This window comes from Sphaerodactylus townsendi, linkage group LG03 (assembly GCF_021028975.2).
Source record: "Sphaerodactylus townsendi isolate TG3544 linkage group LG03, MPM_Stown_v2.3, whole genome shotgun sequence".
NCBI lineage: Eukaryota > Metazoa > Chordata > Lepidosauria > Squamata > Sphaerodactylidae > Sphaerodactylus > Sphaerodactylus townsendi.
In genome coordinates, this window is record NC_059427.1 from 61,107,979 (window position 1) to 61,131,492 (window position 23,514).

The following is a 23,514-nucleotide window of genomic DNA, read 5'->3' on the forward strand; positions in this document are numbered from 1 at the left end:
AACCATTTTAATTAAAGCTGTTCAGCAATCTGCCCGCCCCCCAATACACCACTGTGCAAGAGGGAGGAGAAAAGGACAGCTGTGCTTGCAGTTGGTTGGATTTCATCCATCTTAGCAGGCTTTAGGAAAAAGAAGGAAACCTCTGTCTTTAAAATTTTGACCTTGAATAAATGAAATCTTGCAAGATGGTGAGCAGCAGTGGTGTAGTGGTTAAGAGCAGGTGCACTCTAATCTGGAGGAACTGGGTTTGGTTCTCTGCTCTGCCGTTTGAGCTGTGGAGGCTTATCTGGGGAATTCAGATTAGCCTGTGCACTCCCACACACGCCAGCTGGGTGACCTTGGGCTAGTCACAGCTTTTCGGAGCTCTCTCAACCCCATCCACCTCACAGGGTGTTGTGAGGGAGGAAGGGCAAGGAGATTGTAAGCCCCTTTGAGTCTCCTACAGGAGAGAAGGTGGATATAAATCCAGCTCTTCTTCTTGAGAGATATGGCTTGCAAAAAGTCAATCAGGGAATCTTAAAATAGAGTCCATTCCTTTTACCACTGAAGTGCAATTTGAATCTAAATGTTTTATCATTAGGTAGACCAGGAAGGAGAAATTTCTGCCTAAAGCCTGTCTCAAGTTGATTAAGAAGAAATTTAGGAAATCTAGGCAACAAAGGATATTCCATGGAATTTCACTAGCAGATGAACAGACTGGGATTCAAAGATTTTACAGTCTAAGAAATTTCAAATGTAAGAAATGGAACAGAATTTCCAAATGGAATAAAACATTTGGAATCTAGTCATGTCAAGCTAACTATTATAAACCTGGTTCATTGCATGGTTTATCTTTACTGGAAGCAACTGGGAGAAGAAAATGTTTCAGGCTTTATTTTTCATGCTGTGACTTGTACACTTTTATAATTTATATTTCTAATGAGCCATGCATTTTCAATTCTGTGTATTAAGAATTGAAACCATTCTCAGATCCAAAATGAAGAAGAAACACCTGTTCTCAAAGAACTAGCTTTTTGGTAAATTCAATATGTATGTGTTTTATAATTCAATACTGTATAATAAAATTGTTTTATAATTAAATATGGCACCTTTGGAGTCAGTATTTTAAATAGGATTAGCGTGTTGTACACATGGTGAGGAAGTGACCAGAATCCTGATATCAGCAAGTGAAGTTTTGCTAGTGAAATGGATGTTTTCCATCTCCTTCCATGCTTCATCCTGCTTTCCCTCCCAAAAAAGCTGCTCTGAGGAGAGGGAGAATGAGGGAACTGCATATGGAAGGGGGGGGGGGTATCCACATCCACCTCCTTTATGTGAACAATAGAACCAAGTGAGTTTTTCATCCAAACCTTTGAGCTTTTGCTCAGCTTTCTCACGATCATGTACATAGATAGACTTGTTTATAAGTATGTATCCTTCCTCAGAATGCCAATTCTGGTTTGGGAAGCACCTGGAGGTGAAGGGTGAAGCCTGGTAAGGTGGAATTTGGGGAGAGGAGGAACCTCACTGATTTGCAATACCATACAGTCCACCCTCAAAAGCAGTCATTTTCTCTGTTGTCTGGGAATCAGTTGTAATAGGAGGTAAAAAATTCTAATTCTACCATCCCACCAAGCAACATCCAGACTTCCCTCAGCCTCAGGAGTCTTCTAACTTAAGTGATTCTTCCACCACAAATCTGTATTTTCCACAGACAACAACATTTCCCTGATCTGATACTTCATGAGATGCCCTGTAACTAATGCTCCACATGCACGCATACACTCACCCAGTCCAAAATGGTTCAAAATCTCTCCCATGTTCCAAACCTAGTTTGCGGAAACTCGGAGAAACCGTATATGTGCTTTGGGCTGCATTTATCTATTCCTCACTCCTGAACACACAACCAGCTAGAGTTGCAGCTATTCCATTTTAAAAAATGGGAAGAGTTTAATCTTTCCCCACTTAACTGACAGCCAGTTAAATGTAACCTACACATATTTTTGAAGAGCTGCGAAACATCAGGTAGAAACCTGACTTATTACAACAGGAAGCCTTGTGAGCCTATTACAACGTGTATAAAATGAGTGGAGAATGGTGAGGGCTCCAAATAGTATTAATTTTCTGGAGCACCAATATTGGGCCTATTGTAATTGGGAAGACAACTGAGCTGTCATGTCAAAGGGAGTTCTTAATAGTTTATAAATAGGTATTTATTTTGGATGTGTTAAGAGATGCAAGTATAAAATCTCATTAGTATATTTTTATATCCAAGCATACTCACATTTCACATATCTGCTTTCAGAAGACAGGCAATACAGGACCTTGGGTAAGCATGCAAGTTTCAGTGTGGCCAACCATAACAAATATTAATTTTAAGAGTTTGCATAACTTGCCACTTTGAGAGACAGTGCACTTATGAGAAATATGGTTTCAAACTTTAGAAGCAACTAGATTAAATCTGCAAGAGACTGGTGACTGGAACCTTCCCCCCCACATCTTGATAAGAACTTAATTGCTTCCTTCTGAAGCTTGCTAGATGAACAAGGGAAGCTTGCTAGATGCAGAAGAAAAGTTTCATGCAGTTCAACAGCTAATTAAACCTTTTTTATGTACAGCAGATGTTCTGTGTAAAGCCAAACACCAGGAAGCCAACAGTGCAGTGTCCTTCACATTACAGGTGTTGTTTTATTATAGATCTTGACTGTAACCTGAGTCGGCGTTGTCTGACGTGGCTGAAATATGCGGTACATTTCTGGGCTGGGGTGGTGAACTTGTTTGTGTACAGAAACCGAATATGCTTCTGGTTATACTGCAGGGGAAGGCTTTTTTTTTAAAAAAAAATGGAACACCCCTCCCCCTCCGAATTTAATGGGAAATGGGCTAGTTTATTCCATCTTTTTATGCCTTACAAGTTGCAAGGATTTTTGTCTGCACAGTAAATCTTTAGAGAGGGTTAAAGCTTTTCCTGGACAATCTTGATAGCCCTTTATTTCAAAATATTCTTGTTCTGTAAATCATTCCTGTCTTTGTGGTTTTTGAAAAGTAGCTTGCCTTCCCCTCTAGAAGCCACAAGTCTTGCAAAACAGGTTTCTTGGCAGAATAAATTGGGGTCTGAAATACATCAAGCTATGAGCTTTTAATACCTTAATTTTTTTAAAAAAATGGAAGATACCCTGTTAAGTTGTAATGTCTACCAAAAAAATAGAATAAAAAAAATCTTACTTCCTTCAGACAAATGTGCAAACAGGTTAGAACTATCAATCAAGTCTGAAGGATTTGGAGACAAGGTTTGTGTGATTTGTTGTATCAAAAATTCTATTAGTGCTTGTTTACCATAGACAGTCTTAATGTTGAGTGGATACTTAATCTCATATGTGATGATTGTGGAAACTTAAATGACATTACCCACTTCTATATACTTCTTGGTAGTTATTGGTTCCTTTATTAAACTTTTCTGATGGGTTTATTGTTGTGCTAGATTTATTCCACCACTTCCTGGAGACCTATGATATTTATAGCCATAATTGATGGCCCAAATATGCCCAGTACTTGGCCAACTTTTTTCTTGCTTATAATACTACCATTAAACAAGAAACTACAAGAAGGGAAGCCCTCTCCCCACTGAAATTGGAGAGGTGAGTGGAGAATAACAGTGTAACCCCAAAGTTGGACCTTTCTAAACTCACTGACTTCAACTGATTTAGAAGGGTGTAATTCTGCTTGGATTATACTGAAAGTGGTTTTCAGTTTGCCCTTTAACTGTAGACTGTTAACACAACCTCTCTCCAATGAAGGATGGTATAACAAGGTATAATCTGGTCAAGTATTAGCAGGCTAGAGAATATAGGCATTCTGATGTGAGGAATGTCTGAAAGAAATTGCTGCAAACTGAGTGTGTTAGTCATCCCAGGAAGAAGGAAAACAAACACTATACCTTTAGTTGCCAATCCAGATACCTGCCTATCTCATTGCATGAGAGGTCACTACACAGTTGCAGCTATTCTTTGCTGGATATAAATGAGCTCTTGCCTGGGCACTTCAGAACGCACTTCAGCTTGCAAAAGGGAAGTAGGTTGGTGGTAGATCTTTGGCAGATTTATAGTACAATATGTTGACACTACGCCACTGTGGTATACTTGTTAACAGAAGTGGACTCAAACCTGGAAAACTGAGTTGTTTCCCCACTCCTACACATGAGGCCTCCTGGATGAGCTTGGCTAGTATTAGTTCTCTCAGAACTCTCAGCTCACTTACCTCACAAGGTTTCTGTCGTGGGGATAGGAGGGGAAGGTGTTTGTAGAGAAAAGTGGGGTATAAAACCCAACTTGTCCTCCTCGTCTGTATTTCTGGAGATCTTCTGAGCCTCAGGAACAGTTTCAGAAAACATAGGAGGCTGTAGTTCTATTGAGGACCTCAATGAGCTCCCAAACATTCTCTTTGAGCCTGCCTTAGATGCCCACCAAAACATATGAATATAAACCACTTTATTCTAAAGAATGGTGGGCTACCTTTTTGCCATTCTTTTTACTTTTATTGATGCAATTAGTCAGATTCCAGAAGATAAAGGAACAGCAATAGTTATCCCTCTTTTAAAAAAAAGCAAATAGAAACTATCCTTTCAACAATAGACCTCATAATCTATTAAATATCATCTCTAAATTATATGCCAGGCATCTACTAGAGAAATTTAGATTATGGGTGAATCTGGAAAGCATTATAGCAGAAGAGCAGGCAGGGGTTAGGGAGGGAAAATCTACCTTAGATAATTGCTTAATCCAGAGTATCAAATAGAAAAATGCTGTTGAAAGGGACCCTTTAAATTATATGCTCCATTTATAGACCTTAAAACAGTTTTTCATTCTATATCCTGCCCCAAATTGTTGGCCAAATTAGAAACCTCTTCTTTAGACAAAAGACTTTGGCCCCTTCTGCACATGCAGAATAATGCACTTTCAATCCACTTTCAATGCACTTTGCAGATGGAGTTTACTGTGTGGAGTAGCAAAATCCATTTGCAAACAATTGTGAAAAAGGATTGAAAGTGCATTATTCTGCATGTGCGGAAGAGACCTCAATTTCCTCATTCATACTCTCCATGAAAATGCATCACTTAAAGTTAGATGCAACAGAAAGGGACAACTAACAGAATCTATTCAAACCTCTAGGAGAGTAGAACAAGAGTGTATTTTAGTTCCAATGTTTTTTATATATTGACAGCAGGCTCAATGAAATGGACTTTCATCCACCAAAGATTGCCCATTGGCATATCTAAGTTTTATTGCATGCTGATGATGCTGTAATAATATCAAGAACTTCATTAAGGCTTAGGAAGGCACTTACCAGATTTGTATCCTACTGTAAAAAAATGAAGAGTTGAAAGATAAACTATCAGAAAACAAAAGTAATGGTATTTGGCAAGTATAGAAAGTTTAGGACTTGGTCCATTAATGGCCAAAGGTTGGAAATGATTAGTAAATGTAAATACTTAGGAATGGTTTTTCAATCAAATTGCTCTAAAACAGTACAGTCATTATGTGGCTGATATAGATACTAGATCTGCCTCTATCAATCTTTTTTCATATGAAAGGCAGATACATTATTCTGGCAGCCCTTAAACAAAAACACTTGCACATCTCCTATATGGTTCATTTTGGGGGGCCTGCCTCCTCTTCCTTTGCTACTCTTGAATGGACACAAGGTAAATTTTTGAGAGTGGATCTTCAGTTCCAAAATTGTGTTTGAAATTTGAGGGTGAGATTGGAGACTACAGAAATAAGAGTGAAGATCGAGTGACTCTTTTATCCCTCCATTTCTAGCTCAAGTTGAATTTTACACTCATGGCCTTTTAAAATTTACCTTAATTTATCATTTTTCATCAAGTTGGCTCAAGGCTGTGAGGCAAAATCTAATGTCTTGGTTTTTCACCACAAGTCCCTTTATCTTTAGGATTAGATACAGCCAAGCAAGCAGTAAAACAAGACATTTTTGATGCAGAAAGACAAGTTGATCTTGGCCGAGGCCCTTCTTTTAGGTCACCATTTAATATTAAACATATCCTCTGTACAGTTACAAATCTGTCAGCTCTGGAAATAAGCAGATATAGGAGGGCTTACACTGGCACATTGTGCAGCTTTGCCTTCTGCCATTTCGGAAGGGAGGTTTAAAAAGATCCCTGGCCCCCAGACACTTTGTCCACATAAGGCTGTTGAACCAGAAACCATGGAGCATGTCTTCTTTAAAGTAGCTTTCATGATGAGTCTCAATATGACATTTTAGGAGTCTTCCTAAGGAAGACTACTGGTCATTCTGACTAAGAACTAATATTCTTCAAATTACAAAGCCGGTGGCCAAGTTCTATGCAATAGTGTTTAAATTCTGTAGCACTAAATAGTCTTGACCTAATTGGATGTTTGGTAAATTTTAACTGATTTTATTAATTTTACAATATTTTATTATTTTATTGATTATAAATATGAAATCACATTATTTACCCTGCTTTGAGACAGAGTTAATAGGGGCCATGGAACTTTGTCCTTTTAAATCCCAATCTCATGGGCAGTCCAGCAGGAATGTAGAAAGATCTTTTCTGTGTGTAAAGTTCTGCTCAAGCAGGTTTTAGAATCCAAACCATTAGGTAACTCATTGCAAGAGGATCTTTTCAATGTCAAGTAGACCTACTTCAGTGATAACTGAAAATTTTCATTAATAACCTAAACTTTGGAGTTTTCTCAATGACTCTTCTCCTCAAGCTGGAACACTGTTGTTCTCTGCAGCTTTTGGAACCTTTGACCTGATCTATAACAAACTACTCTTTTCCGTGGAAAGATGACAGTAGAATTGTATATTAATCCACCATCTCATGGACCTTCTTTGTTCTGGAATGTTCCGCTTGGGTCCTAGTGCCTTGGGGATAGAACTGGATAGGCACTAAGACCCAAGTGGAGCATTCTGCAACAAAAAAGGTCCAAGAAATGGTTGATTAATGTACAAGTCTTCTGTCATCTTTCAATGGAAAAGGGTATGTTTCTCGGTTTATTCTTTGTACAGATTGGCCAGTTACTTTGGGAAGACAGCAAGCTTCAGAAATAAAAAAACTCCAGAAAGATTTATTGTTTTCCATCTGCTCAATACCCTATCTCATTATTTTCCCCTTGAAGCAATATGTGGGGCATAACTGAATGGCATGCTGCTCCAGGATGTTAGATATCTGACTCCTCAAGTATTCAACACTATATTTAGCGATTATCTGAATCTGAAACTAGACTGCAGGCTCCTTTTAAACTAATGGCTGCTGTAAGCTCCTCTGCTTTATGGGTTAGTAAAATTCACTAGCAAAGGAATGCCAGCTGGTAGTGCAGGATAACAAAGAATAATTATAAGACAGTTATCAGTTAGCTGTTGTAAATCCTGGCACAGAGTCACCACTTAAAACACATTTTGAGTATAAGTAACTTGCATCAATTATCAAGAGACTCTGAGAGACTGGGAGGACTACAAAATCCTGTTCTCCATGGAACATGTCCATGCATGTGCACAAGTATGGGAAATGTTAATGAAACTCTTACTGGACACTGTTTTTGCAAGCAGGATGAGTTCAGTGCTGTTCAGCTGAGTTTATTCACAGATCCAGCTGCAAGTCATCCATTACAGAGAAATCATATGAAGACATAGTAGACTAATGTGAACTTGTGGAACAATCCTATATCCCTTAATTATCTGAACTTGGTAATATACATTGTATATAGAATAATAGCTTTAAACTGTTTGGTTCTTGCATGTCAAAGGTTAAATTTGTGTGTAATAGAACTTTTGTGATAACCAAGCTTTTTGAAATATTAACTACGGTAATTACTTCTCTTCCACATGAATGCAGGGGTGTACCACCCAGGGAGACATATGGGGTCATATGTCCATGGACAGAGGCCATTTAGGCACGTGGGGGGAGCAGAAAATCACCCCCACACCCCTCCTCCTTCCCACCAGCAGTGGCAGAGTCCGGGCCATCAGGAGAGGCCACCTGGCCTGGTTTACCCGGCGGCAGCAGCCACAACCGCCACCAGGCCTGCGTGTCCACCCTCTGCTGCCGGCTGGATGGGACGCTGACATTGTGGCAGACACCAGCCTAGTCCCGCCCCTGGACACCCTGGGGAAAGCACTGCCTGCCAGGCCAGCCCCAAATGCCACCCTGCGGGGCCCAGAAAGCCGGGCTAGGGGGAGGGGTGCCGCGCTACCTCTCAACAGCCTCTCTGGCCAGGGCTCTGTGGGGCAAGTGAGCGAAGGCCCTCGTGACCCCTCTCCTCCATCATAGAGGACCGCTGGTGCTCAGCGGTGGGGGGGGGGAATGCAGTGGGAGTATCTGGCCCTGCAGCGCAGCAACTAAAGGGGGAGGCAGTTAGCGTGCTGGACACCCCCCCCCCCCCTCTGCTTCCAAAGCACCCTGCTGGACCTTGGGCCAGTTAGACGCACTTGTGGCCTCAACTACCTTAAAGGATCGTTGTGAGGATAAAATAGAGGCAAATGTGAGAAGGTGGGGGGAGGCAAGGCAACCCGTGGCGGGGGAAGAAGAAAACTCAGTTCTTGTCCTGGGCTCCATTTTCTGTCGATATGGCACTGAATGAATGTCTGGCTTTATTTCTATTAGTTTAGATGCCATATAATTGTATGCAATGTTTCATTTTATTTTTGAATTATTCTTGTGTAACTCAAGCCAATTTGTATTGTCACATTTCTTTAAAAAAGCTGGAGCTTTATATCAATAATTAATTTTGTCGAAGGCTTTCACAGCCGGAATCACTTGGGTGCTGTGTGGTTTCCGGGCTGTATGGCCGTGTTCTAGCAGCATTCTCTCCTGACGTTTCGCCTGCATCTGTGGCTGGCATCTTTATTGATCCTCTGAAGATGCCAGCCACAGATGCAGGCGAAACGTCAGGAGAGAATGCTGCTAGAACACAGCCATACAGCCTGGAAACCACACAGCACCCAAATAATTAATTTTCTTTTTGTGCCCCAATTCCCCAATTTAGAAGATACAATGTTGATACATAGGCTACCTTCCCCACGACAGACAGTGAAGTCATTGCTTAACAAGATATTGAAACCCATGTGTTTAATTGGTTGTCCACAATAAAAAGTGAATAAACCTTCAAAATTGAAAGTACAGACTTTCCAATATGAGCCTTTACTAGATAAAAAAGCTCAATGCAGTTTTACATGCTGTTCTTCACAGTTCATTTATTCAGCTTTTTATAACGTATGCTACTTAACGTTTATCTTTCATACATTGGTCAACCAGAAAAGCTTGCATGATGTCCTAGAATGGGAGACTTTTTTGGATGGAGGCTAATAGTGAGTCCTTTTTATGAAACTGACAATTGCCTGCTAAGAGATCCATTTTAATCTATTTACATGTACACTTAATGCCACACTTTTCATGATTGCCATCACAGTGACAGACATTCATACAATTGCTTCTGCCTTCCTCTAACTGTGTAGACACTTTTCCATACCTAAAAAGCATCTCCAGGCAAAATAAGCATGCTGTTAGGAACCACATGAATGGAAACTTTACAAGGCATGGAAGAAACCACATAGGTGACTGCCACTTGGGATATATGCTCAAAGTAGTTGCCTGTGAAATTCATGCCTTCATAGACTTGTTAAGCAAGTCTCTATCAACTCAGTAAAACTTACTTCATGTAAACAGTACTGGTACTGCATCCAAAAAGACCAAAAAATTCATTTTCTGCTGATATTAGGTACTTGACTTGGGCCTTGAGTACTTCTCTTTTATTATTATTGGGAATCAGGTAAATTGGTTATTCTTTTAACTGACAGGCCACTTTGTGATGTATTCTTTCATAATACATTTTGTGTGTACAAGCAGCATGCTTCTGCATGGCAACCCTAAACTTCCTTGGTGGTCTCCCATCCAAGTACTAACCAGGGCTGAGCCTGGATAACTCCAGAGATCTGACAAGACTGGGTCAGCTTGGGCTATCCAGGTCCAAGCAGATTGGTGAATACATGGCTGAAAAATAGAGCATCAGACAAAATCTGTACTACATTTAATTTTATTATTTATTTATTTATTGGGCATATGGGTTGTCCTTCCACATATGGGCTCAGGACAACTTACTAACAATCCAGTAATAAATTCTAACACCATCTTGGTATCACTCAAATCCACCTGAGGGGATGGAACTTCTCAACCCCTCACAAACCAACATTCTTGTCATTCAAAGAAGGAGGGAAGCAGGGATAAGAAAATGATAGGAAAACAGGAAAAGGGGATGGGAAAGGGAAAGCTAGTTGGGAACCATTGTAGCCCTCAACCTTAAGTCTGGTGGAACAGCTCTGCCTACAGGCCCTGCAAAACAACAATAAGTACCACAGAGCTCTGGTCTCACTCAGGAGAGTGTTCCAGAAGATTGGAGCCAGAGTTGCAAAAGCTCTGGCCTTGGTTGAGAACAGCCAGAGAACTTCCAGGCTAGGGACCACCAATAAGTTGTTACTTGTCGAATCAAGGGCTCTTTGGGGAATGTACTGGGAGAGCCAGTCCTGCAGATATGAAGGCCACAGACCTTTTAGGGCTTTGAAGGTCTGTATCAAGTCCTTGACTTTGATCAGTGATCCACCCCGAGCAAATACAATTGGCACAGCACTGGCTAAATATGTGCCCACCCTGTAAAGATTTGTGTAGCTGCATTTGCACCAGCTGGGGTTTTTGGAGCAGTTTCAAGGACAACCCCACATAGATTGAGTTATAGTAGTCTAACCTGGAAATGATCATTGCATGGATCACTATGGCCAAGTCTGGTTGAGACAGAAAGGGAGCCAGCTGCCTGACTTGGCAAAGATGGTCAAATGCCAGCCTAGATACATCAGTGACCTGCACTTCCATTTTAAGAATAGATCACACTTGATGTCCCTGCTGTTGTAAACATTTTGAACTTGCCTAGGAGGAATGATATAAAAGTTTTCTCTTTATGAGTAATATAATGCTTATATTCTGTAAACAGAATACCAATAAACAGATGCCACTGGAGTTTCATAAGTTAAGTATTCCTTATACTGCAGTTGGAGCATGCCCATAGTAAATAAATTATTTGTAGTCTGATTGACCTCCATGTCTTACTACAAATGTCATGGCTACATGGGAACTGGAGTTATAATAATTATGACATGTCTGAACCCTACCTTCCATTTAAAATGTTTCCCCTTACATTTAGAATGCCATATGCAACATTCTTAGTAAACATTTGAAGAGGGGTGACGGAGGGGTGGGTTAACCATTTTTAAAAGGAACCATCTAGATTTTTGTCAAGTTCAGGGTTTGTTGGGTGTATTTTTTTTTTTGCATGAAAACACTTATTGTAAAGGCTAGAGCTCAAGAAGAAAAGTTGGTTTTTATATCTCACTTTTCTCTACTTTAAGGATTCTCATGAAGGCTTACAATCAACTTCCCCTCCCCACAACAGATACCTTGTAAAGTAGATGGGGCTGAGAGAGTTCAGAGAGTACTGCAACTGACTCAAGGTCATCTAGAAGGCTTCATGTGGAATGGGGAATTAGTCCTGGTTCTCCAGATTAGAGTCCACTGCTCTTAACCACTATGCCATGCTGGCTTACACGAACCCACTGGGATTTAACAGATCCCCAACTCATGGAAGGATTAATTAGAAGAGCGCAACATTCTTCAGTTTCAAAAGTCTTTGTAAATGTAGCATGCAGGGATGCTATTCAAAAAGCACAAGCTATACACACACTTTGATGCATGGAACTAGTTGAATGGGTGTTTTGATCTTGTTCAATGCCTAAGCATAGAACAAATAGAAATTGCCCTTGGGATATGAAAACTAGCACAATAAACTCAAAACATATTTGGCTATTCTTTGCAAATGGCTGCATCTTTGTTAGTTTATTTATTAGATATTTACACATGGCTTTTCCATATGGCTCAGAGATTATGTCCCCCTTCCAGAGGTAAGAAAGATCTTCCAGTCTTGCCATGAGGAGGGCAAAGGATATCCCATACAAAATAATTACAGCCATTTGTTGTTGTGATAACTATGGCAGTTACCAACAAAGTTTGGGGCATCTTCTCATCTCTCTGGAATTAGTTCAATTTGACACAACTTGAAGTTGGCATTTAAAAAATCTTTTTCAAACAACTTTTAAAAGAGTAATCCTAAGTATTCCCATATGGGCCACACTGTCATTACTAGGGAGCATTTTTGATATAGTTTGACTGCATGTTGTCATTTGAGTGAGGCTGTGTGAATCAGAAACTTCACTACTGAACAATGCTGAAATGTTTGCTCAAATTATTTGCATATGGAGCAAAGTGACTTGCTTTAGATTAAAGTTTCCTTAAAGTACATTTTGCAAAACTGATGTCAGTTGTTAACTTTGACCAACAGCTTTATTAAGACAAGATGTGAATGGAGTTAAAGTCTCCAAGAATCTACTGCACTATTGTAAAAATCCCAGGTGTACTAATGGAGAACTTTATTGACACTAAGTTCAGTTACATTTTGTGGCAGCCTGAAAAAAAAACTTAGTGAGCAGAATAAATTATTATTGATATTTATAGTTACATGTACCTCTCAAGGGCAAGTTTTATGTATTTGCTTCAGTCTATGCTGACTGTATAAGTTCTCTGGCATCAAAATTTTCCACGAAAACACCCTCTGATGTCATCAGCAATAGTAAACATGCAATAATAACAGCTGGAAAGCTAAAGCCTCTTGGGCTACACATCTCAGGCTAGACAAAATACCAATACTTTTATTTTCATATGCTGAGTTATTTTTTTCTATATTTCTTTTCCATTAGGATGGTTTTCCACAGGAAAACTGTCCATGGCAGCTGATTCATTCATCTTATTTTAGCAATCAATGTTGTTTATACATACAGCTGTTTGTGACTTAATTGATATGATCTGTTTTTCAGCAATGCTACACAAATGACGGAAAAACACAATATAATGTAGGCAAAACAAGAGCCTATAATAAAGGCTACTTATAGCTGAATTATGAAGTACTGTAAAAATGAGAGGCTTTCCTTGCTGAGTTTTTGTGGTTAAAGTCCTTGAAAAGTATAGTGCCATTGTAGTTTTTTATTCTGTTAAAGCTCTTCAGCAGTTTTATCCAAAGGCATTAAAAACAATTCACAAACAGATTGCCAGTTTTATCTTGTTTTGGTAGCCTTCATCAGTGTACACAGCTTTCACATTGGATCACGTAAGCTTCTCAGCTATTTTAAGATCTGCTACAAGAGCTTCTGGTCTCTTGTAAACAATCAATATGGCACCTGTGGCTTATCCAATATACATTTTTAATTACTTCGGATAAAACTGCTGAACAGCTTAAACAGAATAAAGAACCTTGACTGCACTGCCAAGTTTTTAAGGACTTCAATGACAAAAACTCGGCAGATAAATTTCTCAATTTTTCAGCAAAGCAACTGCATCCAAAAAGAAAAGCTGCTAAAAGCTGTTAAAGGGGCATCTAATTTCCCTTTTACCTAGGCATTTCTGTTGGATTTTCAAGCATAATACTTGACATTACCCACTTACACAAATTTGTGAACAAGCTATATCTATAACATGATGTTTACCATGAAAGCAGCATGAATATTATTGTGTATCCTGTTATAGAGAGGGAAAAAAATGACATTACATTCAATTGATTGACATAGTTCTCTAGAAGTGTATGCTGATCAACAGACCGAAGAAGCACATCTTAAGACAGATATATTCTTAGGAAATAACTATGCATGTCCACTAGATACCTACATTTGAATTGTAAAACAGATATAGACTTATAATTCTAACTAAAATAAATTACCACCATTTGTGTATGTGGTTTTTAATGTCAGCTATGATAAGCAACCACATCAGATGACAACTAGGAGTCCATAAAGACAACAGTGTGACCTTTGGCAAGTCATGGTTCTCTCAGAACTCTCTCAGCTCCACCTACTTCACAAGGTGTCTGTTGTGGAAAGAAGGGAATGAGTTTGTAAGCTGATTTGAGACTCCTTACAGAACAGGAAAGGGGTTATAAATCCACTCCTCTTCTTCCAGACCAGCATTCTGCATGTTAAGGACCAAAGCCCAGCTCTGTCCCCTTGCCCAATTTCAAAGAGAAGGAAAAAGCAAAAAAAAAAAAAAAACCCCAATAGAAATTGCTATGTAATATTTGACAAGACATTCTGTTCTTCATTTTTCTCCAATGCTTTCAACTGTAAACATACTTGTTTTCTCTAATCAATTGTGATGGAATTGTAAGGGACTATACCAGGGGTAGGGAACTTCCTGACTCTCAGAGACCATGTTCAGGAGACTACAATTCCCATCAGCCCCGCCAGCATAGCCACTGGCCATGCTGGCCGGGGCTGATGGGAATTGTAGTTCCTGAACATCTGGAGAGCCGCAGGTTCCCTACCCTTGGACTATACCCCTTCTTATTGCATTTCAGGTAAGATAGAACAAGTGTCCCTATTTTATAGGCAAATAAAACTCTCCCTTGTGAGCAATTGCGGACACTTGTCTGTACCAGGTAAGGCACAGATGGTTGCATTCTGCCTCACCTGAGGTTTCAAGGGCAGCCCCACCAGGAACACATTAGAAGAAGAGTTTGGATTGATACCCCCCTCTGTCCTGTAGGAGACTCAAAACAGCTTACAATCTCTTTCCCTTCCCAGCTACCCCCAACAAACACCCTATGAGGTGGGTGGGGCTGAGAGAGCTCCGTAGAGCTGTGACTAGCCCAAGGTTATCCAGCTGACGTGTGTTGAAGTGCACAGGCTAATCTAGTTCCCCAGATAAGCTTTCACAGCCCAAGTGGCAGAGTGGGGGATCAAACCCGGTTCTCCAGATTAGAGTACACCTGCTGTTAACCACTACGCTACTGCTGCTCCTAGAGTGATGTTCATTAGAGTGATAAAGCATGGAAATTATAACATAGTTTAATGTAACAAGACCAGATTATGCAGATGAGATTAGAGCCAACACACAAAAAGAACTAGCTCCATCCAAAAGTAGACTTGGGGCAGGAGCATCCCAAGGTCTTAGTTCAAGAGAGCCACTCCTGGGAGCTTAATGAGACAGAGCCTAGTGTACTTGGCATATTGATGGCTCCCGACCCCAAAGCTACAGATTATCTCACTCAGCACTTCTATATAAAAGTTAAAGCAATGATAGCAATAGGACTTACCTCTATGACACTCCTAAAACAGATGCTGAATGCAGCATCCCTGCTGACCGTTCTTTAACTCATATCATGCAAAGACGCCAGATCCTTTAGAAAGCCCATTTCAAGCCACATTCTAGGCTAATATTTGCGTAGAAATGTTCACAATGAAATCATCAAATGCATCAAAAACGATTTATTTAATGTATGCTTATTACCTGGCCATCACCAGAATCCCTGGGCAGGGGTACAGTTACACAAAAAACATTCAACAGAATTAGCATGGAAGAAATTTTCTTGTCACTCCACAGCTGAAGACCATCCGCTGGGGTCATCAGTGCCACGGTCTGGCGTTAAAGCAGACTGCAAGAGTCCAGAAAAAGATGTCTTAAGCCTATAGGAATAGGGCATTTTTTTCAAAGAATATTTTTAGGTCTCTACTCTAGAGCTTTTAATGGCAGTTTCTTCAAAGGCTAACCCTTTGTCAGGTGCCAGTGCTATCAGTGGAACTTGCTCCTGGATTTAAGTGCCAGCCTTAGAGAACAGATCAATGCTATATTCCAGCATAACAGGTAACAAAGTGCCTGTCCTCTGGCTAACAATGTCTATTAGCACCCCAAACAAGAAAGCAGCAAACTAAGGAACAGTACTCTGTCCTTAGTAATTATACATTTCCCACACACACGCTCATGCAGGATAGTACTGATCTAAAACCGGCTGCAATACAGGAGACAGAACAATTCACCAAACTTCAAAACAAAGTAGAAGCAACTGCACCAGCCCAACTTGGTTCCTTTGCTTCCCGGATCCATAAAGTATTATACCCACGGTCCCGCTAGGAACGGCCGGAGGTTGTCCAACAAGCCAGTCCAGTTTGTATCCAGTTAGAGATGGCGGATTGCCAACTGCAAAACCCTACGTGTAGGAGGAAACTAAGGTGAACTCTGCTCAGTGGGCGCTTCTTTCACTTCTTGGCGCCTCTACTGCAAAGAGATTTTTCCTCCCTCCGCTTCTCCCGCCCCTTGCCATTTCTACCTGCTAAGGATGTGACGTCACGGCCCGATTAGCCTAATATATGCTGATCTCATGGGCTGGCCAGCCAATGGGGCACCCGGGCTCTCCCCACCTGCTAGGAAGAGAATGCCATCATTCCTGGGATTCTTCGCTAGGCTCGTGCACGGCGCGGGATTCCGAGCGCCGCTGCTGACTCGGCAAGGCTCGCATTGTTTGGGGACCGGACGAGCGGCCAGCCAATCACCGATCAGGGCGCTCTCCGAGCCTGGCCGGCCGAGGGCGAACGGCACTTGGCTAAGCGGCGGCGGGCAGCGCGTTGTTCACCGCCTCCCTTCTGGCCTGGCATCGGAGGAGGGGAGCGACCCAGCAGCACGGAGGGCGTGCAAACTGGTAAGTGAGGGGCCGGCGGAAGGGACCCACTGGGCGCCTTTGGGGAGGGGGTGACTGTGGAAACGAAGCGCAACTTCGTCGGAGGGAACCGGGAGCGGGCGTGCTGGTGTCTCCTGGCTCCCCGGATGCTGCGGAGCGGCTGGGCGGCCCCCTGCAGGAGCGTAGGCAGAGTTAGGGACGAAGCCCGCCCAACCTGGCCTCGCTGCAGGCGGTTGTTCGGTCTGCGGTTGGGGCGAGACCGGCCCCCGATCCACGGGATCTTGCAAGAGCAGGACCCGATTTATGCCACTCTCTGTCTCCGATTTAGGCTCCCTGGTTGTTGAGGTTTTTTCTCTTTACTCCGAATTTGCTGCTTCATACGGTTTTATAATCTAAATGCACACATGCACGCAAAGAAGGGGCTGAGTTGCACTGTCGAGTCTGGCGTTCTCTTCAGAAATATCTTATTCTGAGAACTTCACTTGTCTTTCACTTGACAATATTCTACACCCAAAGAAGCCCAGACGGGAGTATCTGATGAAATGAGAATGAATTCTTAGGGAACCTGCCTGAACCAGGTTTTATGATTTAGGCACCTCTTCTCCCTTATTTTCTAAGGATGCTGGGCTGCCTGGTTTTCATTTGGTTGTGTGCTCTCTTTCTCAAGCCAAATCCTTGGCTTTCTCCTTTATAGTACCTCACCAACTTTTGCAACAGACTACCTCTGTTTATTGAGCATGAACACATTAGAAAAGCTGAAATTGGTCCCCGATTCCTTATTCAGGTTGCCAGTTCTTTATTTGCCACCAAGAACCTGGTATTGCGAAGATTAGAATAAAGAACTGGAAGGTCTGCATGTCTTCTACACCCCACCACATATTATACACCATCATATTCAGGGGACTCAACTTTCCAAGGGGACATATGCCATTTCCTGGTTCAAAGTTCATTTCTTGTGCCAACTGCTCCAGAAGGGTGTCCTCAGGACAATTGCATATTCATAAACCGAGGGGAAGCTGCACCCCAAAACCGTATTTGAACCACTCCAAATTACACTTCTGCAAAATTCAGATACTATCCTCTGCAAGAAGACATACAGTGGTGCATAGTCTAAAAACACTCGTTGTGGCACCACAAGCTTCTGTTTGGGTTATCTCCAAGAACCCTGTATTATGACGATTTAAATAAGGAATTGGAATGGCTACATGCCCCCTTCACTTCAACATAAAGTTTGGACCGGCACACATCCTAAACCGCCACATTTGGGGGCCAGGGGTGTGTGCGCTCCAAGGGAACTTTTGCTGTTTCCTGGTCCAAAGACCAGTATTTGTGCCAGCTGCTTCAAAGTGGGTTCTCCCCTGCCTCAAATGGGCAGGCAAAGAGTGGGAGGAAGCTGCATCCCAAAAGAATATGTGGACATCTCCACACTCTGGATACTGTCCTGAAAGAAGACATATAGTGGTGCCTGGGCCAAACACTGGTTCTAGGACCACTATTTGTGTTTCTACCAAGCAGTCTGTATTACAAAGAAGATTTGAATAAGAAAGTGGAATGGTTGCATAACCTCTGCATCCCAAAATAAAGTTTGGAATACTGTCTGTCACATACCCCCACATACCCTCTCTAAAGGGGCATATGCTGTTCCCTGGTCCAAATTCCAATTCTTGTACCAGTTGTTCCAAAGTGGAATGGTTTCAGCCCCTGCATGCATGAAATGAGCCAAGCACAGCTTCTGGTACCAACAGCTCATATTACAACCACTGTGACCCATATTTTCTCTAGTTATCTTCAGTCCAGCTTCTCAGTCTATATGAAAGTTATTTAGTGTTCTATGCAGAAACAGAAACCTTTGCTACTTGGAAACTTATTTGTCTAATTTATTTCAATGTTCTATAATGCCTGACCAATCTTTTTGTGTAGCAAAAGATTCTATTTTAAGAATACACTTATGATTTTGACATCTAAGATAGAATCATATTGACTGGTTTTCCAAGGCATTTGGAAAAAATGAAAAGAATGTCAACATCACAGTTGTGAAGATGCCCATTTATTTATTATTTATTACTTAGACTTGTACCCCGCCCTCCCACAAAGGGCTCAAGGCAGCAACAGCAGTATAAAAACAATTTCAATAAAAGTATAAAGACAGCATAATAAATAAAGTATAAAATTACCCAAATCCAGATGATGACTTACTACCCCTAATATGTCCCCCCCTGGGAGGCCAGAAAATGGATGTTAAATAGAGGTTAACCCGGCTGGTGGAATAGCTCCATCTTACAGGCCCTGTGGAAACTACTAGATCCCACAAAGTCCTGGTCTCAAACGGGAGCATATTCCACCAGGTAGGGGCCAGGACCGAGAAGGCCCTGGGCCTAGTCGAGGTTAGCTGGATGATTTTTGGGCCACAGACTTTCCGAAGGTTACCCTCTGAAGAGTGGAGGGGCCTGCCTGGGCAATATGGGAAGAGGCGGTTCCTAAGGTATGTAGTTTGCAGCACCTGGCTCAAGAACTGAACTTTGGATATGGAAACAAAATATGTCCTTTAATGGTACAGTCCCCTGAATCTGAGGGTGTATGATGTGTGATGGTCTAAACCTTACTGTGGGGTTCAGAGCTTTTAAATTATCCTCAATATTTGATTTGCTAATAAGGAACTAGGTAATTTGAATCATCAACTGGAACCCAACTGTCATGATCGGTTCTCCCTCTGTATTGGACAGCGAAGATGAAAGCAGCCTACCACACACTCCTGTTAATCCCCCCCACTGACAGCGAAGGAATGTTTCAGGAGTGGAGGCGTGAGAGCAGCTGTTCATCAGAAAAGGATGAACCAGCTGTTGATCCAGAGTCCTCTGCAGGGTCCTCAAAGTTAGGACTTTCTCAGAGTTCACCCTCAGCACCCCAAGCAAAAAGTCCTCCCAGTTCACCCACCCCTATAGAGCAGCATCGCCAATGTCGTTAATGCACTCTGAATTAGCTGGAGCTGTAGACAATCAGCCTCCGACTGAGAAACTGTTCGTCATGTTGTAGAAGATTACAAGCAAGGATCAGCTCCCTGAAGAGGAAACATTCTGCTGCAGCATTTCTTCCCTCCATGAATGATGAGAGAGACAGCTCACAGGCCAGTGCGTTTTGCAGAGAAGGCAATTAGGTCACCTCTAATGGCAGGCTACTCTGCTTCTCGGTTCTGTGGATTGCTCAGAAGAAGCTTGCTTTCCCGGTAACAACCAACTTGACTTTGCCTCCCTGGACCTACTTTTTTGGATTTGTGGTTTTTTTGGATTAGGCTGACAAATCTGGGGAACTGATGAGCTTGGCTTACCTGGTTCTCGTGACTGAACTTCTAAATCCAGTGCCTTGTCAGGTGCCCTTAAGGAGACATTTCCTGACCTGTATGTTTTAACCTGCAGTAAATATCCTATCCAGCTGCACCCCTGTCTTCTGGCATCAGATATCCTTAACAGTCCCAGGAGATGTGCCACTTGAACATCAACTTCATTCTCCTACACAATAGGCAGTTCAGGACCTACTGCATGCCAAAAAGTTGCAAATATTACATCAGTTTTTAAAAAGGGATCCAGAAGAGGACCAGGAAATTACAGCCCAGTTACCCTAATGTCTGTCCCAGGCAAATTAGGTGAAATTGTGGTCAAAGATACAGTTATTAGGCATATGGAAGAACAAAGCCTGCTAAGGGAAAATCAGCATGGCTTCCACAAAGGGAAACCCTACTTCATCAAACTTTTGGAGTTCTTTGAGGAAGTAAGTGAACCAGCATTTCAATAACATGGGATAAGAGGGAGGTTTCTCTCATGGATTAAAACTTGGTTAAATGAAAGGAAGCAAACTTGGTTAAATGAAAGGAAGCAAAGGAAGGAATTAATGGGCAATTCTCATAATGAAGAGAAATATGCAATGAGGTTTCACAAGAAGTGATACTGAAACCAGTTCTATTTAATTTGTTCATGAATTATCTGGAACTTCGAGCTAGTAGTATATTGGCCAGGTTTATAGATGACACAAAATTATTCAGTATTCATTGGAGGGGAACCTATTGGGGGTTTAGCTGGCCTCCACAAGGGCCAGGGCTTTTTCAGCCCTAGCCCCCACCTGGTGGAATAAGCTCTTTCAATCAGGGCCCTGCGGGACATTACTGAATTCCACAGGGCCTGTAGGATGGAGTTCTTCCGCTGGGCTTTTATCTGTTGCCAGCTGGCCTGAGTATACTACTGCTAATCTCCCATGGGTGTCCTTTGTATGTTTTATCGCCATCTGCTTTTACTATGCTGTTGGGTATTTTAAATTGGTTGTTATTGTTTTACCGTTTAAATTTATTATGTGGTTTTATATTGTTTTAAATACTGTTGTTTGCCACCCTGAGCCCCTTGGGGGAGGGTGGGATATAAATACAAATATAAATAAATAAACTAAAATAAGAGCCCCAGTAGGATCTCCTTGAGTTGGGTGAATTGATGACAGTTCAGCAGATGCAGTTCAGTGATGGTAAGTGCAAGGTAGTGTACATTGGGGGGAAAATCCCAAATTCAAATATAGGTTGATGTGGTCTGAACTTGCTGAGACTGAGGGAAAAAGATCCTGAGGTGGTAATAGATAGCTCAGTGAAATCGCCAACCTAGTAGTGAAAAAGACAAACTCTGTATTGATGATTATTAGGAAAGAGATGGAAAAGGAAACAGCCAGTATTATAATGCCATAGATCTATGGTGCAGCCTCACTTGGAATACTGTGTGTAGTCCTGGTTACCATATCACAGAAGGAACATTTCAGGGTTGAAAAAGGTACGAAAGAGGCCAACCAAGGCTGTTAGGTGTTTTGAGCACCCTTCCTATGAGGAAAGGCTGAAAAGTTGGACTTTTCAGTTTAGAAAAGATAATGAATGGGGCAGGGGGAGGGACACGATAGAGTTGACAAATAACTTTTTATCCATCTCCCAAAATACTAAAACTTGAGGTTATCCAATGGAGCTGCTGGGCAATAGATTCAGGCCAGACAAAAGGAAATATTTCTTTACCCAGCAAGTGATTAAAATGTGGAATTTGCTTCCAGAGAATGTGATGATGGCCATAGACATAAACAGCTTTGAAGGGGATTAGACAGATTCATGGACAATAAGTCTGTCAGTGGCTACTGGCTACAGTGACTAAAGGGAGCCTCCACATTCAGAGGCAGTAAGCCTCTGAATCCCTGTGCTAAGAGGCAACATCAGGGGAAACCCTCAGCATGTATGCTCTGTTGTTGGACTTCCAGAGAATCTTGTTGGCTACTGTGTGAGACAGGATGCTTAACTAAATGGACCACTGCTCTCATCTGTCTGGGCTTGTCTTATGTTCTCATGTAGATGCAGAAGTAAAATATCCCAACTTGGTTGTACAAAATAGATACTTTATGAGGAGAGGTAAGGACTGGAAGAGGACAAAGTGGCAGTAGTGCAGCAGACAAGTGATTTTCTATATTGTTTCTGCCGTCACTTTTCCTTCCACTATTTCTACTCTATATTCCTAGACTTGGCACTTGCCCTTAGACTGGCAGAACTCTCTGGTCAACAGGTTTCTGTAACAGGTAAGGTCTGACTTGCTAGATTTTGTGGTGACAGTTTGATAGTTTTATCTCTGTTCTTAGATTGTGTATCCCTTGTGGTCCTTTCTGATTCTTCAAGTCCAGAACAGCTTCTGCTGTTTATGAGCTGTTAATTTTATCTACTGCTTGGCTTTCCTCATTATAGTTTCATGCCAATGAGAGACTTTGTACTGAAAATTATTTTCAACATTGATACCTGTGACTAATTGGAAATGAACAAAGGGGCATCTTTCGAACTGGTTTGGTTCTGTGACAGTTAATGTCACAGCGTAATGTAGTGGTTAAGAGCAGGTGGATTCTAATCTGGAGAAGAGGGTTGGATTCCCCACTCCTCCACCTGAGTGGCAGACTCTTGTCTGGTGAACTAGATTTGTTTCCGCACTCCTACATTCCTGCTAGGTGACCTTGGGCTAATCACAGTTCGTTCAGAACTCTCTCAGTCCCACCTACCTAACAAAGTGTGGGGAGAGGAAGGGAAAGGAGTTTGTAAGTCACCTTGAGTTTCCTTACAGGAGAGAAAGGTGGGGTATAAGTCCAAACTCTTCTTCTTCTAGTAATGCTGCGTTCCCTAAGTGGATGCTGTTTGCATTGTTGTTTAAGTACATCATTTGCAGTTGTGATGTAACTTGGTTTACATTCAGGACACATTCAGATGTGACAAAGCATGGGGAAGCTTTTTAAAGCAAAATGTCATCTGAGTTGCAAGTCAATAAGGACTAGCAGCTGAAGAAGCCATGGAGATATGCAGGAAGTTACTTCCTGCCATGAAGAAATATTAAGCTGATAAACCTCTGCATAATATATATGTGTATATATATGTATGTGTGAGAGAGAGTGGGAGAGAAGTGATGGAAGGGCAACATGTTGCTTTTCTTGCTCAGTCTGAAACTTCCTCTTCATGTTTTCACACACAAAGCAATTTCAGCAGACTCCTCCAACAGGGTGAGTTGGCAGCATGGTGGAATGTTGCATCCTTAGGAAAGAAAACTAAACTAACCGGCTTAGTTTTGAAACTGAATCATTGCAGGGTTTTTTTTTTCAGGACAGTTAACAATTGCAACTCATTTACAGTCAAAATTAACTAGTTTTGTAGAAGTGGCAGTATCTTTAATTTTCCCACAGGGACTCAGTCCACTCTAAATAATCTTTCAAACACATTAGCCACATTTAATAGAAAATCATAACTTGCTTTTCTAATTAATGAGAAGTTTTATTGAAAGGGAACAGGGGTTCCTCTTATGTAAGGCGTTGTATGAGACTTTTTGGGGGGACAGGGTGAAATATTTTGCTTAAAAGCCCAATTCATTGCTAAAGTATACTTTTTATTATACTTAATAGTTATGGAACCTGAAAT

At 41.5% G+C, this 23,514-nt stretch overlaps 1 protein-coding gene and 1 long non-coding RNA gene across 3 annotated transcripts in view; one reads left to right on the plus strand and one right to left on the minus strand.

The window, feature by feature from the left end:
• Window positions 1–15,357: 15,357 nt before the first annotated feature.
• Window positions 15,358–16,187, minus strand: LOC125429091. Of its 2 annotated transcripts, none has more exons than XR_007243944.1 (2): window positions 16,005–16,187; window positions 15,358–15,539 (listed from the first exon to the last, which is right to left on the minus strand). It is a non-coding gene; the product is annotated as an uncharacterized LOC125429091 (long non-coding RNA). The 2 variants fall into 2 exon arrangements; XR_007243943.1 differs by having other exon boundaries at window positions 15,954–16,187.
• A 158-nt stretch (window positions 16,188–16,345) lies between these two features.
• Window positions 16,346–23,514, plus strand: part of VGLL4 (vestigial like family member 4) — a 110,785-nt gene continuing 103,616 nt past the window's right edge. The window contains exon 1 of the mRNA XM_048489867.1: window positions 16,346–16,580. The gene's annotated coding sequence lies outside the window, so the exon portion shown is untranslated. The remainder of the gene's footprint in view (window positions 16,581–23,514) is intronic.